This window comes from Sinocyclocheilus anshuiensis, unplaced genomic scaffold, assembly GCF_001515605.1.
Source record: "Sinocyclocheilus anshuiensis isolate Anshui unplaced genomic scaffold, SAMN03320099.WGS_v1.1 scaffold447, whole genome shotgun sequence".
In the NCBI taxonomy this organism is placed as follows: domain Eukaryota; kingdom Metazoa; phylum Chordata; class Actinopteri; order Cypriniformes; family Cyprinidae; genus Sinocyclocheilus; species Sinocyclocheilus anshuiensis.
Genome location: NW_015552615.1, coordinates 4,096,950 through 4,114,040, shown reverse-complemented (window position 1 = coordinate 4,114,040; position 17,091 = coordinate 4,096,950). Strand labels below are relative to the sequence as shown.

The 17,091-nt window shown below is 36.0% G+C and overlaps 1 protein-coding gene across 7 annotated transcripts in view; it reads right to left on the bottom strand.

The window, feature by feature from the left end:
• LOC107666096 (RNA-binding protein Raly-like) overlaps nucleotides 1-16,833 on the bottom strand; it is an 83,723-nt gene extending 66,890 nt beyond the window's left edge. For 6 of the 7 annotated variants that reach the window (XR_001631633.1, XR_001631634.1, XM_016457226.1 and 3 more), the window contains exon 1: nucleotides 9,475-9,566. The gene's annotated coding sequence lies outside the window, so the exon portion shown is untranslated. Of the gene's footprint in view, nucleotides 1-9,474; nucleotides 9,567-16,702 lie in introns of those variants that run through there. The other variant, XM_016457230.1, reaches the window with a different exon arrangement.
• Nucleotides 16,834-17,091: the final 258 nt, after the last annotated feature.

Here is a 17,091-nt window from a genome sequence, read left to right as displayed (position 1 = left end):
TATGCATAATTGTGGGATATAAAAAATTTATATGTATATATGAAATATACAATGCACAAAAAACTTCATTGTCAGAAAAAGCTTCATTCTATGTTTTTTTTTTAAATACCAGAGCTTAAAAAGGTTCTGCAATTGCATCATATAAAAGTAAAAACATTCTCCAGGCATCAGACTGTTAACTCTTTACTAAAACCTTTATTTTTAAGTGTGGGACTGAGATCTAAGGAGAAAAGCAATGAGGCACTGTTCTGAATCCGTCACTTAGATGTTGATTTCCATAAAGTCTAATTTAAATGTATGACTCAGTTATCAAATTCACGCTCAATAACAACGCGCAGAACATACACGATAATACAGCACCTCCAGGGCCTTTTGCTTCATTAGCAAAGCAAAAATAGCCTATAAGTGAAGCCAACTGTGGGTTTTCAGTTGACAAGAGTTTATAAATGGATCAAGATTGCATTTTAGACTTCAGCCCAAGTCACAGGACAGTGTGAATGACGGCACTGATATCTCAATTGGAGCCACTGAAAAGAGTGTGAAGAACCACTAAATAAAGCATCTGACATGCTCATTATTTTTCAAAGGTGTCTTCATACATGCAGCGCCTATCAATTATGGTATCAAGAATATGTGCCAAGTCGTCTCCAAGTGTCATTCAATGCTTAAAAGGTTCAGTAGAAGAATGCTTGACATCCTGATTTAAGGACTTAATTGAGCAACAGAAGGCTTGACAGGAGAAATGTGCAATGACATCTCATCAGAGACAGTCGAATGAAAAGTGAAAACATCTGTAATTCATGCACTTCACAGCCAATTCAGAGCTTTTTTGGAAGCCAGCAATGTCTAGTACAGTAGCTCTGGGGAAGCATCCATGTATAAAGCATGCAGGACCAGGCTGGCCAACAAAAATGCTGCTTTTACAACGTCTCAACATCTAAAATGGATATCTAACATTTCAAATGCACGCCATATCCATGTCTATATCAGGACTATCCACCTTCTCCAAGCTCGTTTTCAATGCACATGAATGATTTCCCCAAATGGCAGCTGTGAATGTAAAGTACATGCCCCAGATTTCTCCAAAGTTCTTCATGTTTGCGGTCCAGTATGCAGACCCTCTGGCGATCTGGTCCTGCGGGCTGAATTGGTTATTGGATACATCACACCATTAAAGGAGATTAACCAGGATTAGTGGAAAGCCTTAGAGACACTCATTAAAAGAGGCTAAGTGTAAATGCTGTAGGGTACAAGATGTGCTAGCTGGATTACGCTCAGATTTATCATGTTAAAAGCCAGACTGAAAATATGCTCCACTGAGATGTTACAATTTTATGCAGAAATTTCTATCTTGCAAGTCACACTCAAAAATGTATTCAAATGACAGCGGTGGAAATCAAAAGACTACAGCGTGCTTTCAAAGATGCTGAAGTAATTTCATAAGGTGAAGGATCACTATTTGCAACCGATGGTAATTAACTCAAGCAAGGAATGTAGAAAAATTTCATTAACATCCCATCTTTCCATCTCTAAGCTTGTGCAAATTCAAAAGGCGGACAGAATCAAAGTCTTTAGCTTCAATAATCATAGTAACATCTAACAAGAAATTCCCTTTGACTAGTTCTGAAGCTTTACCTTCAGTCATTTTATGGAAGAGGATATTGAATTTTGAAACCATTTTTTCAATAAAAATAGAATCAAATTCAATTTCAGCTCTCTCATTCATTGTGCATTTTGATGTCGTGGAAGGCTGTTGTACTAATCGTGAGCCTCATTTGCAAAGACGCTTTTCAAAGAACCACTCAGAACAGAGACCTCTAAGGTCAAGCAACCAATCATCTATTCAAGAGGAAAAGAAAAAAAATAATTACCCCAAGAGACCGTTTCTGTGTCCATGAAGCTCAAGACCTATTGACCATGGTCCACCTTACGGGAAATTTAAAAGGAGAACCATCACGTAACAAGGAACAATCAACAATTACATTTGTTTTTAAGTGTTATCGCTAGACTCTTCCAAACTTTCCTGGGAAAGTTTTCAGTCTAGTTTTATTCAATGAAAACTTAGTCATAATGGTTAAACTGATAATCACAATTATTTTTCTCAAAATATAATCATGATTATGATTGTTGTTATTTGAGACATTTCATTGCACAGATAAAGCACAAATAAAGAGAATATCAACTCGTGCAGTTTTCTGATTTAAGGGTTAAATTATCATAAATTAACACACCGTCTACACTCTAAAAAATGCTGGGTTGTTTCAATCCAACTTTGGGTCAAATATGGACTAACCCAACTTTTGGGTTAAAAATTTAATGTAAAAATGTAACCCAACGGTTGGGTTAGTCTATATTTGACCCAAAGTTGGATTGAAACAACCCAGCATTTTTTAGAGTGTACATTATAAAAACTGGTAAAGCTCAAAAGCTTTTATCAAAAGCTAAAACAGTGAAATTCCTAATATTAATTCTAAAATACATTCATGTTTTTCTATTAAACAGGAACAAAAAAGACTGTTCAGCAACGACAATCACAAACAATATAGTCAAGACCCATGTTTAGATTTATTACAGTTTGGATTGGATTTATTATTAAGGTTTGATGGCAGACACAGATTGATTGTATTACATTTTAATTTGACCGGAAAATCTTAATGGAGATTGCTAAATTACAATTTACTTGTTTGTCAATGTTTTCAGCTCATCAGCGCTATTTTTTTCTTAATGCATTGCTTAATATAAGCTTCAGTTAAAATAACATTGGTGCCAGGTTGTGAAGATTAAGTAAAACACTGTGCAGAAAAACAGTGTCCTTTTAAACTTCTTAGGGGGGTTTAAACTATTGGCAACCCCAGACGGTAACTCTCAAGAGGTCCATTTGTTAATTGTATAATAAATTAAAAGAAAACAGATAGAATACAAAAAGATTAGAAAGCAAGTGTTAATTGTTTGTTTGTTTTTTTAAAGAAAACAAGCATCAAATGAATAGAGTGCAACTCTAAAAGGGACAAGTGTTTTTTTTTTTAAGAATAGAATTAGAATAGAGAGTGCTAGAGTTAGAGGGTCAAATAAATATGGAATATATATTATATATATATATACACTTTTCTTTTTCTTTTTTTCATGACCGCTGTACCACCTGACCACCGCAGGCCCTGTTTAGGCATTGATAGTGTTGCCATAGAAAAGCATAATTCCGAGTCCGAGGACGTGAACAGCTCCGAGTAGAACGTCACGTGTTGTCATCTCGAAATTACGGTAATTACGATATGGCGTGAATGCAGCATTAGTCATGGAAAAAAGGTCCTCAGCAAACAAAATTTAACATGTTTAATGTTTCTATTTAGGGACCTCCATATAAAACAAGGATACACTGCTTTAAATGGTTAAGCAGCAACTAAGACATGCTTCTGGTATTAATTGAAGCTTATATTATGCAATGCACGAAGAAGAAAATAAATCAACAAGTCTATCTGAGTAACAGCACTCAATAAGACAGCAGCAGAAACACATGACTTGGATGTCTTCGACAAGGATAAAGGAGCTGAGCCCAAAGTAACACAATTATCTTCTTTTCTTTTCACCTTTTTTTCGCTGCCATTAAAGGAGAATTAATTGACACATTATCTTCCCATTAAGTGGTGATTTTCCTATCAGATACAGCCACTAGTGATAACAGGACAGCACCACACACTCATTAATTCTCCTTCAGGATTACACGCTATACCTGAGGACAGAGGGGAATTTATTTTTTCTGCACTGATATAATGTACTATTCCTAAATCAATTTACATTTGGACTGCAGATGGTCAGTTTACTCAAAATTACACATTTTATACTATCTGTTCATAATTGCACACATTTTACCTAAAAAACCAAATGTGAACCACCCCAGTCAGTCAAACCACAGATGGGTTGTTCCTATTATGCTGTTCATTTATTATGTCCTCATCATCTATGTCTAAATGTAATGGATTAAATATTAAATTCAAATTTTTAGAGATGGAAATCATATAAATTAGGTCATTTTTAAATATGTTCTTAAAGAAAATAATTTCACTGCAATATTCAAAATGGGCACTCCAGTTGATCTTTCTCCAATCACAATGTTTTAAACAAAAATCGGTCTCTTTTGTTGTCAGTTCCTTCATGACCTTTTTCTTGCTACATTGTGTAAATAATCAAGCCATAATTAAAGTTTAAATGACTGAGATTGACTAGAGCATATTTTTGCATTACTCAATGTTAATGCATTTTTGATGATGTATCTAATATTCAAAGAATACGTTAACATTAAACATATTCAAAATATGCTCTAGACAAGCTAAGTCAGTTAAACTTTATTAATTATTACTTATAAGTGTCTGAGCTTGACCAGATCATATTCCTAAAAGTCTGATATACCATTTTAATAAAAAACTTAAATTTCAACAAAAGCATATTAAATATTTATGAGTTACAGACTTCAAAAGGAACTGGAGAAGAGGAATGACCCTGTAAGTCATTCCCTTTAAGTGTTGTTTGTTGGCAAAATCAAGCAGGCGAAAAATCTGAACTCTGTGATGGAACGGTTCCTCTTGTAAATGATTCAAGGAAATTATTCAATAAAAGCTTGTAATGCTCCATTCTTTGCCAAATTGGTTCAGACAAGATGACATAATAAGGAGAAAGGCATGATGGGATATGACTTGGGCTGTGCCAGCAAAAAGCATAACAAAATAAACACCGGTATTCGGTATGAACCGGTATACCGCCCAGCACTACTTCATAGTTAAAAATATATTATAACATGTACTTCAAAGGGCAAAAAAAAAATTAAAATCTGCTAAAATCTAATTTAAATATATGAAAATATATTTATAAATAAATAAGTATATCATATCATATCATATCATATCATAAAATAATATGTCTGACGTATGGTTTTAAGAGCTGAAAAGCAGCAGCAGGAGACTGAAGGTCTTTGGCATGCAGTGGGAAAAGTCTTGTCAGAGGTCATATTGTAGCAGCAAAGGGTTCCTTCATTAATTCAAAAGCTTGACCCCCGGGGTTACGAGCAACGACTCATGAACTATACAACCTGACACCGATGTGCACTACCACAGCTTGGCAGTAATGCATTTACTAAGCTAGATAAAGCATGCAAAATACATCACAATTTTATCACATCAAATGAAATCACAGCTTTTAGCATTTGTTAAATGTTATACAAGCTACTGTATGTTACTGCATTTCTGCAGTGTTTTGTTTTGCTGCTCAGAGGTTGCTCTTTTATAGCTCAGGAGAAGAGACTAACTGTTTAAACCTAATTAAGTTTTCAGTTCATTCAGTTTCAGTAAAATATCAAATTTGTCTTTGATCATTCTAGGGAGAAATGCAAATACAAACAAACGAGCCAATTGTTGATGTACAGTACAGAGCTCTAACGCTGTGAATAAAATAACATGGTTTAGATCATTCGATCAGAAATATCTGAGCTCACACTGAGATCTATGAGATTATTAGAGCCTTTCCTCTGTAGAAAATCTTCCGAAGCAGTAGACTTATAGTAGGCAAAGGTAAAAAAACGAATAACGTCGACTGTGTCGTTTTAAACACAGTGCGATATAATAAGAACATGCATTTGTCATATTTTGCTTAATGCAATAAACTACATTTCTTAGTGCCAACAAAACCAATACTGTCACAAAGATGAAACACTTGATTTGCAAGACAAGTTGTTGATTTGTATAATAGCTGCTGGCTGATAATAAGGTTTAGTTGAGGGAATTTTAAGCAGTAAAAGCCTAATTATCTTCTGCTCACCAAGACTGCATTAATTTGATTTAAAAAATCAGTCAAAAGTAGAATAGAAAGCTAGAGTTTTTTTTTTTTTTTTTTTTTTAAAAAAAAAAAAAAAAAAAAAAAAAAAAAAAAAAAAAAAAAAAACAGTAATATGAAATATTATTACAATTAAAATGAATATTAATATTAAACATTAAAGGGGTCATATGATGTGATTTCAATTTTTCCTTCACTCCGGCCAGGACACGGCATCAACAGTATGTGAGGGGCGTAACATTTCCGTCTCACGCTTGAGGTATTCGGCCAATCACAACGCATTGGATAGCTGGCCAATCACAGCACACCTCGCTTTTTCAGACCGATGAGCTTTGTAAAAATCGACGCGTTTCAAAAAGGCGGGGCATAGAGGAGAAACAATAATGTACAGTATGTGGAAAATAATGTGTTTTTTAAACTTTAAACCGCATAAACATTTCATTACACCAAATACACAAAATAATGTTCCTTTTAGCAGCCTCATATGACCCCTTTAACATTAAAAAAAATTGAAATAAACAGTGAAATATTATTACAATTTTCTAGTTTAATATACTTGTTATTTCTTTGATGGTAAAGAAAGTTTAAAAGAACAGCATTTATTTTAGATGTTACAAATCTTTTGCAACATTATAAATGGCTTCTACTGTCAATTTTCAATCAGTTTAATGCATCCTGGCTGAAAAAAAGTATTAATTTCTTAAAAGACCCTACTGACTGTGTGAACAGTAGCGTACATAATAATGCTTTTGCCCACCCCCCAAAATCCCAGTTTAACCTCTTGTGGTGGCTCCCCATGTGGGTTGAGTTCCAAGGAAATGCTAACTCATTTCCACGAAACACATCAGATATATTCACTGCAAGCTCATTTTGTTCTTACTCTAAAAAAAAATATGCTTTTACTGAACGCACATAATTGGCTCTGATTTGCAAAGCATGAGCCTAATTGCAGTCCTGGTGAGGCAGGTGATGGAAATAGCTCCTGAAATTGACTTCAAAAGAACTTGTTGTCTTTTCTTCCGTAGATATGACTGAATTCAGACTGCTAATTTAACTTACAGTGAAACGGCGCAAGGTTTCCTTTAACCCCCCCTCTCTTTCTCAGTAAGCAGGATTCGCCATGCTCTCTGGCCAATGTTGCGGTCGGTGTTTGACATAATGCATGAATAACATTTTCATGAAATTTTCAGAGAGGTGTATCTATAATTCACACGCCCTTTCTTAGCTAGTGCTGATTAGAGAGAGATGCTCGAATCACTGCTGGGAACTGCTCGCCGCATCTCTGATGCACATCATTTACTATTCAGAACATTTTCATAGAGATCCTCGTTCCAGACATTCTTGTCTAAAACGCCAAACCGAGGCTGACCTTGTTGCACTGCTTCCTCTAATTAATGCTCATTCAAGACTTTCATGCCAAACACATTTAGCTCAGTTCGTCTAAAAATACTCAGCCCACCACATTCAAAACAAATTTGCAAATCATATTCCCCAGATTGCAAGATTGTTTGCTGTTTAGTGACTGATTGAAGAGTGATTTTATATACAGGCAATGAAAAGATCAAAATTTTATTTGCTTCAAATTTACAGATATTACACAGATGTTATAAACACAAAATCTCATACACAAAAACTTCAGTCCGACACTTTATGACTTAATATACGCAGTTTATGAAAGTATATGCATGCTGTATTATTAAAACCAAACTCTCCAAAAGAACTTTATTGCTTTGAGGTCAAAACAGAAGATTAAGAATTCTATTATATTTCGTTATCGACTTTGTCTCAGATGCCTCTTTTAAAATTTCTCAGGGGAAATCATAAAAAATAGATATAAATGGGACAACTGCTAATAGTAATATCTAGCATAGCTCAGACAGTTTGGTCTTGAAAGTTCAAATCTAATGAATGATTGCAGACTTTGGTAATCTGAGCACTTATTACGATGTCTTTTGAAACTCTAGAGGAGACTTCAGATGAGAAATGTCTCAAAGGAGGAAACTTTAGCAACACTCTCCATTTGCACTGCTTTTATTCTCTGTCCACAGTCTAGGTGAAACAACTGAGATATTCGAGATCTCATTTGAGATATTTCTTTCCTTATGCTTTGGTTATTAAAATTTAAAGGTACTGTAAGCAATGTTTTTAATAACACATACAAAATGTACTTAATACTGTATCTGACAGATCTCACTGATATACGTGTCCTGAGAAATAACACCTGTCACTGTGAAAGCCTTATAGTCTTTGCAAAGAGCACTTTTAGCCAAAGAGAAACAACTTCGGTCTGCGAATGATTTGCACTGTCTGGTTTTCTGATTATTTAACACCTTTAAATTTTTAAGGAATAGTTCACAACCAAATTAAAATTTTCTACAAATGTACTGCCTCTCAGACCATCCAAGATGCATATTAGTTTGTTTGTTAAAGTTGGAGAAATTTAGCATTGCGTCACTTGTGGATCCTCTGCAGTGAATGGGTGCCATCAGAATGAGAGTCCAAACAGCTGAAAAACATCACAATAATCCACACCACTCCAGTCCATCAATGAATGTCATGTGAAGTGAACAGCTGCATGTTTGTAAGAAACAAATCCATCATTAAGGTGATTTCACTTTAAACTGTTCCTTCTGGCCAAAATATGCGTCCGTCCATAATCCATAATAACACTTCCCTCAGTGAAAAAGTTCATCCACTGCTGTCCTCTTACACCAAAATCCACAACATATTTGTTTAGAACTATTTAAGACTGCTTTCGCTTGTAAACAGTGCTTGATCTGTGCATATTTCTCTCCTGAATCAGAAGAGATGTATTTTAGCCAGAAGCAACTGTTTGAAGGTAAAAACATCTTCGTGATAGATTTGTTTCGTACAAAAACACAGCTTTTCACTTCAAAAGATGTAAATTGATGGACGAGTTGTGTGGAATACTTGTGGATTATTGTGATGTTTTTTAGCTGTTTGGACTCTCATTCTGACGGCACCCATTCACTGCAGAGGCAAGTGATGTAATGCTAAATATCTTCAAATCTGTTCCAAAGAAGTAACAAACTCATCTACATCTTGGATGGCCTGAGGGTGAGCAAATTTTTTAGGGAAAAAAAATATTTTTGGGTGAACTATTCCTTTAATGCTTTCAAAAAAACCAACTCAGGTGACAACCATTGACAGAAGATCTGCTGAAATCAACAGCGCATCACAGACTTAACAAATCAACTAATCACTGAAAGTTACATCAAACTAGTTTTAGCAGTATTAGAGGCCTTTCACTCAGAATTTGTTTGCTTTTAAAAACGTAGGACACCACATATTAGTATCCAATTGCAGAAGAAGGTAGGGTCTTGAGATGCATTTTTAAGTTGCACTTCTTTTAACTTAAAAACATGATGCTTGTGTATGAAAAAGCAGTGCAACAGTCAAAGACAATTAAAAAGCCACGCATTCAGTGTGAACCAGTCCTTATGTATGTGTAAAATCCCCTCTCAGTATTTGCAGAGAACATGCATGCTGCTTTGTGCCCAATGAGAGTTCTGCACAAAAGCCCTGTTAACATTTGTCAGTATAAATGCTGAACTTTAACACCTCCGCTCAGATCAAACACTGCTAAATCTATGTTTGTAGAGACTCAGGCTTGGGAACCGAAGTTGCACGTACCTCTCAGATATCTTCTGTGACCAGGAGACGGATGCGGTTATACTGCTTGGTCCCAGCGCTTGTGACCTGGAGTGCGTGAGGGATCCTGTGGTTCAAAACAAAGCAAATACTTATAGTAGCATGCAGGATTTCAGCAGCTGAACATGACTGCATAAGAGTAACGCATTTTTTAATTTTCTGAAAAAAAAAAAAAAAAAGTGTGGGGCCTCCCTGTGCAAACTTCACTGCTTCAATGTTATAGGTCATTTATGTGTTTTTATCACGTTGCTTGTTTCTAGGGTTTTCTGGGTGGTTTCTTACTGGCCCAATTGAAAAGAGTACAGTACTGTAAGTCTCTGTGATATTAGAGTATGTAGATATGGCTCAAGTCCCTTCGATTAAGTTTTTTTCATTTCACCTGTCAAGTGAAAGCTTTATTGCTTAGAACAATTCTCAACAAGCTACAAGGTTTTGAGGTATGATTCCTGTTTGTAACACAAACAGTGCAGGTTGGGAATTGAAATAGCTATGGTTCAGGGTTTGCGGACTCTAAAAAAAAAAAAAAGGTTCTTTGGCATCTATGGTTCCACAAAGAACCATTAAGATTTAAGAACCTTTCCACTTCACAAAAATGCTATTTATAGCGGTAAAATGTTCCTTAGATTGTTAGCTCTTCAAACCAAGAAAAAATGGTTCTTTTAAGAATTGTTTACTGAAAGGTTCTTTAAGGAACCGTAAATGTTTCTTATATGGCACTATTGAAGAAAAAACTTTTGAAGCTTCATTTTAAGGGTGTACAGTATGAGTAATGATAATGCATGATGAAATTCGTTCTCCAATAGTGCACAGCTAATTTAAATTTTTCAGTGGAAGCTCAATTTGAGAAAAAAAGTGATATTTTCATTTCAATGTCTCTCTTGACCCTCATCATAAGCCTCCTCTTTCACAGTCACGCCTAATGGAAACTTCCATTGACAGCATAACTCGTGAGTAACTTGAGATATTACATCATTTCAATCATGAAGATGCTGACAAACATAAGCCTGTTTCACATCAAGGCTGGCCAAATGGAGAGTCGAGTGGAGGACGATCAATCAAAACACAGTTCTGATGTTTAATTCTGAATGTGTCGCAGGGGCTTTATCGTGGGATTAGTTGTTTGGGTGGCGGCAGCCACTGACATTTGAGGAGCATTCCAGTCATACAATATCTCGTCCACTCAGCCACTGCCCCCTGCTGCAATAAGCACTGACAGTCACGCCACACATCCTCCCCAAAACATCACTCAGATACATTAACTGAAAAAAAACAACAAAAAAAAACCTTTAGACAACATCAAACACTGAAGATGAAATGCCAAAAATCTAGGATCAAATACTCTAATTCTTTAAAAAGAAAAGAGATAAAAAACACAAACATTAAGTTACACTCTAAAAAATGCTGGGTTGTTTCAACCCAATGAACGTAGGACACCACATATTAGTATCCAATTGCAGAAGAAGGTAGGGTCTTGAGATGCATTTTTAAGTTGCACTTCTTTTAACTTAAAAACATGATGCTTGTGTATGAAAAAGCAGTGCAACAGTCAAAGACAATTAAAAAGCCACGCATTCAGTGTGAACCAGTCCTTATGTATGTGTAAAATCCCCTCTCAGTATTTGCAGAGAACATGCATGCTGCTTTGTGCCCAATGAGAGTTCTGCACAAAAGCCCTGTTAACATTTGTCAGTATAAATGCTGAACTTTAACACCTCCGCTCAGATCAAACACTGCTAAATCTATGTTTGTAGAGACTCAGGCTTGGGAACCGAAGTTGCACGTACCTCTCAGATATCTTCTGTGACCAGGAGACGGATGCGGTTATACTGCTTGGTCCCAGCGCTTGTGACCTGGAGTGCGTGAGGGATCCTGTGGTTCAAAACAAAGCAAATACTTATAGTAGCATGCAGGATTTCAGCAGCTGAACATGACTGCATAAGAGTAACGCATTTTTTAATTTTCTGAAAAAAAAAAAAAAAAAAGTGTGGTGCCTCCCTGTGCAAACTTCACTGCTTCAATGTTATAGGTCATTTATGTGTTTTTATCACGTTGCTTGTTTCTAGGGTTTTCTGGGTGGTTTCTTACTGGCCCAATTGAAAAGAGTACAGTACTGTAAGTCTCTGTGATATTAGAGTATGTAGATATGGCTCAAGTCCCTTCGATTAAGTTTTTTTCATTTCACCTGTCAAGTGAAAGCTTTATTGCTTAGAACAATTCTCAACAAGCTACAAGGTTTTGAGGTATGATTCCTGTTTGTAACACAAACAGTGCAGGTTGGGAATTGAAATAGCTATGGTTCAGGGTTTGCGGACTCTAAAAAAAAAAAAAAGGTTCTTTGGCATCTATGGTTCCACAAAGAACCATTAAGATTTAAGAACCTTTCCACTTCACAAAAATGCTATTTATAGCGGTAAAATGTTCCTTAGATTGTTAGCTCTTCAAACCAAGAAAAAATGGTTCTTTTAAGAATTGTTTACTGAAAGGTTCTTTAAGGAACCGTAAATGTTTCTTATATGGCACTATTGAAGAAAAAACTTTTGAAGCTTCATTTTAAGGGTGTACAGTATGAGTAATGATAATGCATGATGAAATTCGTTCTCCAATAGTGCACAGCTAATTTAAATTTTTCAGTGGAAGCTCAATTTGAGAAAAAAAGTGATATTTTCATTTCAATGTCTCTCTTGACCCTCATCATAAGCCTCCTCTTTCACAGTCACGCCTAATGGAAACTTCCATTGACAGCATAACTCGTGAGTAACTTGAGATATTACATCATTTCAATCATGAAGATGCTGACAAACATAAGCCTGTTTCACATCAAGGCTGGCCAAATGGAGAGTCGAGTGGAGGACGATCAATCAAAACACAGTTCTGATGTTTAATTCTGAATGTGTCGCAGGGGCTTTATCGTGGGATTAGTTGTTTGGGTGGCGGCAGCCACTGACATTTGAGGAGCATTCCAGTCATACAATATCTCGTCCACTCAGCCACTGCCCCCTGCTGCAATAAGCACTGACAGTCACGCCACACATCCTCCCCAAAACATCACTCAGATACATTAACTGAAAAAAAACAACAAAAAAAAACCTTTAGACAACATCAAACACTGAAGATGAAATGCCAAAAATCTAGGATCAAATACTCTAATTCTTTAAAAAGAAAAGAGATAAAAAACACAAACATTAAGTTACACTCTAAAAAATGCTGGGTTGTTTCAACCCAATGTTGGGTCAACTATGGACTAACCCAACTGTTGGGTTAAAAAGTTAATTTAAAAATGTAACCAAAATTTAACCCAACTCCATAGTTGACCCAACATTGGGTTGAAACAACCCAGCATTTTTTAGAGTGTACAGACATTAAAACACTTCAGTGTAAATTTATGATCCAAACAAATATGATGTTTCATGTAGGGAAATTAGAACAATTAATTTTTACATAAATATTTTACAAATATAAAAATATTTGACCATAACAGCATACATAAAACAATGCTTATATATATATATATATATACACCGTACCCACTGTATATATATATATATATATATATATATAAAATTACCATTAATTATAATTATAAAACAATGTTATATAACTATATCATTTCCATAAATTCACACTTAATACTTAGTCATGGCCTAATGGATAGAGAGTCGGACTTGTAACCCCAAGGTCACAGGTTTGAGTCTCAGGTCCTGCAGGAATTGTTGGTGGGGGGAGTGAATATCCAGCGCTCTCTCCACCCTCAATACCACAACTGAGGTGAGACCCTTGAGCAAGGCACTGAACTCCCAACTGCTCCCCGGGCGCCGCAGCATTGGCTGCCCACTGCTCTGGGTGTGTGTTCACGGTGTGTGTGTGTGTGTGTGTGTGTGTGCGCGTGTTTGTTCACTACTCACTGCTGTGTGTGTGCACTTGGATGGGTTAAACACAGAGCACAAATTCCAAGTGTGGGACACCATACTTGGCCACATGTCCTTTCCTTTCCATTCCTTACTTTGTACTACAATATTTTAAAGCAAAATTGTCTTTTAACATATTTCAGCATTTTTCTGTATAGGGTAAGGTAACTGAACTAGTTAACAGGTTTTTACTGTAGCATTTTTGCATTCTTTTTCTGTTAAAATTACATGCATTTTTATAGTGTCATAGGAAACAGTGCTGGCAGTTATGGTATATATTCACAAGTAACTATGAGAGCACTATGGTGTGTGTGTTGATATATGTGGGTGAAATAATGAGGCTATGATTTCCTCTGACTAACTGACTGAATTCATTACACATCACAGAGACCTACAGTGTGTTAACAGCACAACCGCCAATTTACTCATTAAACTTTCATGTACATGTAATCTAAATTTCTAATTCATGATGCTTGACTTGACCGAACAAATTAATTAGTCTGATAACAAGCCTTTTTAATTTTTGATATTTCGAATAATATGAATATGGCCTGAATGTGAAAAAGTTTGAAAACATAAAAATACCCATGAGACTTTAATATTCTTGACATTTAGCTGGCTTAATGTAATTTTTGCCACTGCCTTGTGATGGAAGAAAAAGGTATAATGACTAATAATATGTGAACTTTTAACGACAAAGCTGCAAGCTAATCCAAATATATCCAACTGCCATGTCAATGTCACTTCAGTGGTGCTAATTACTTAAAGCAGGGTTATAGTTAGTATCTTGAACATTGGGAAGTCACAAGACACAGCATGTGACCTTAACAGTACATTTCTAGAAGTTGAGAAATAATTCATAGCAATAGAATACCACTTTTTGACAAGTGTGAAGGTTTGGAATGAATTACTAACCACTAAATCATTAAAATTTGGTAGCATTTTTGCATTGTTTTCTCCCTGGATTAATCACTTTGCTTTAAATACAAATGTAAATAGTATTCTACCTTTTTTGCCTAACATGCATGCAAACATATTTTACTGGCATTCAAACATACAAACCATGTACATTTTTCCTAATGTGTAGATTCATTTTAATGCATAGACCCAATATTTTATAAAAGCCTCAATTTTTGTGCTGGTGCTGCAGTGTGTTATTTGAATTCAGCAGCTGTAAGTGGTCAACTTGAGTTGGCTGTCCTTGAGGTAGGCAACTAATGCCCTAGATAAGCTAACGGCAGTACAAGCCGAGAAAGACCGTAATGGACCAACCAATATACAACAACAACAACAAAAAAAATCACCCCAAAAACACTCTGTACACAGTCGCATTTCCTTAAAGGAATATTCTGTTATTTAATGACAAAGACATTAAGCTGTGCATAAACGAAAATATTCATCTAATGGCGACAGTAAACAGGGAATAAGTCCTTCAAAATCTTTCATAATCAAAAATAGAAGCATATCAATTGAAGGGCATGAGTAATGCAAAGCATTACTGTAGAAAAGGTGTGAACAAATGGCTTAAAGTGTTTCAATGTGTTTGGAAGGTCAAACCGTATGCTTTTCTTAATACTAAAATCCATACCTGGCCACATACTGGAAATAATGGACTTTTAAAGCAAAAGTGCATGCAATGAAGATCATATGGAGTCATGGAGGACTTTCAAAAGAAGCATGTGGGTGCATATATGTCTATATGTAGAGACGAGAAGCATGAGATCGGAAAAGAGACAGGAGAATATCTTTTACTTGTTTGCCATGACCTCCAAACAAAGTCTTGCGGCAGATGAAGTGGCAACAACAAAGAAGTATGTCTTCTGTATATTCAACATTGTTTGTTCTCGATCACATGTCATTTCATTAATGAAAAGTTGTGTGTGTGTGTGTGTTCAGTTCATACTCCTTCAGACTGAACATGACCAAAAAACAAGTTCTGAATATTTTTTATTTTAGTTCAGAGGCATTGCATTTCAACCCATCATGTTGTTGCACATCACAAACACTTATTAGTCTTATTAGTCATCTTCTACAGATCAAACTGTTGCTCTTGTGATTAGATGTAATTAAAAAGCTACAGCCGACTTGCAAGAATACGAGACTTTGTACGAGACAGCATAACAGACCAGCTAAAACAAGGCGGTCCACTTTGACTGCATTTTTGGCATCATAAAGCATGTTTCCAGTCAGCTATCCACTGCTGCAGACACATAAGATGCACTAAAATGCTGCCCAAGTAGACAGCTCTCTAGGTTTTGAGACGCAGCCAGAAAATCACAGAATTCAATTTCACAACATGCTTGGAGGGTCATTCCACAAATAGGGTGCCTTTGGTGTCCCTAGTGCTAATATATGTAAACAATGTCTTTAACAATGAAAATCCGACACCAACTTTTGTTATTACTAGTATATTTTATTTTCTCTATGAGGTGTGTGTATATATATATATATATATATATTACAAATATCTGTAGCAATATCAGTTTAAAGAAACTTAAAATCTGTCACTTTTATAAAAGCATTCAGCAACTGCAATATATATCAGCATATATTAACAATTTGCCTCAAGATGTAATAAATGTAATTTAGTAACAACACTAAAAACATTCTTTGTTTTTAGTGTCACCTTTTCCAAACGGAGGCAAAAGGCACACATTTCGTGGAATGAATGACCCTGGAAAACAGACCCCAGTGAACTAAATCAAGTCAAGGTATCTGCGCGGAATGTCCACATTTTCGGTGTCTCAGTGGCATAACATGGATAACTGCGGAGGAATAGCAGATCTAGGATGTTATTCAACAGTCCAGACGTGTTTAAATGTTCGCAGGATCTGCAGTGGAGAGTCGCGCGCTGCGCTGCATTCACACGCGCTCCAAAACACGCAAACATCACATCAGTCCTCACACAAAAAATATCATTTTGATCGATATAAAAACAACTTTGAAACAAAAAAAGTCTTTTCTCATTGACGTAATGAGGAACTACATGTAAATGTCCAACCGACAAATACAAAGAACGAAAGTAAAAAATATTTAAAAGCAAAACAAAATCGTGTCCAGCACTTGCTCCTTTATAGGATATTGTACAAAATAAAGAAACTAATATACTCAAGCGCTGACTCACGTTAACCAAAGTTAACCAAAACCTTCCCCCTCTCCAAGAAGGTAAAACATTAAAAACCGGCTTTAGATGAGTGTCAGCTGACCTCAGAAGAAGAACAAGACGCAAGCACATCCCAAATCAAAAGAGGGCGTAGAAAACAGGTAAAGATGAAGACAAGAGAAAATGAGAAGAAAGTACTCACCGGTGAAAATGTCAGAGAGCAAAAATGTGGAAAGAGCAACAAGAGAGAGAGTGTGAGGAGGAGCTGTTAGCGGCGCAATGACTGAGGAAAGCAGCGGCTCAACAGTATAAACAGCGCTGGTGTGGAGCAAACCATTGCGACCGCGCAGGGGGAGACACACAATCGCTCTACACTTAAAGGTGCACTCGGTAATTTTGTAATTAAAGGGGTCATATGATACGATTTCAAGTTTCCCTTTCTCTTTGGAGTGTTACAAGCTGATTGTGCATAGATAAGATCCCTTAAGTTGCAAAGACTAAAGTCTCAAAACCAAAAAGATATTCTTTATCAAAGTTACGACTCTGCCACGCCCCCTAAAACGGCTCGTTCTAACACGCCCCCACATATCT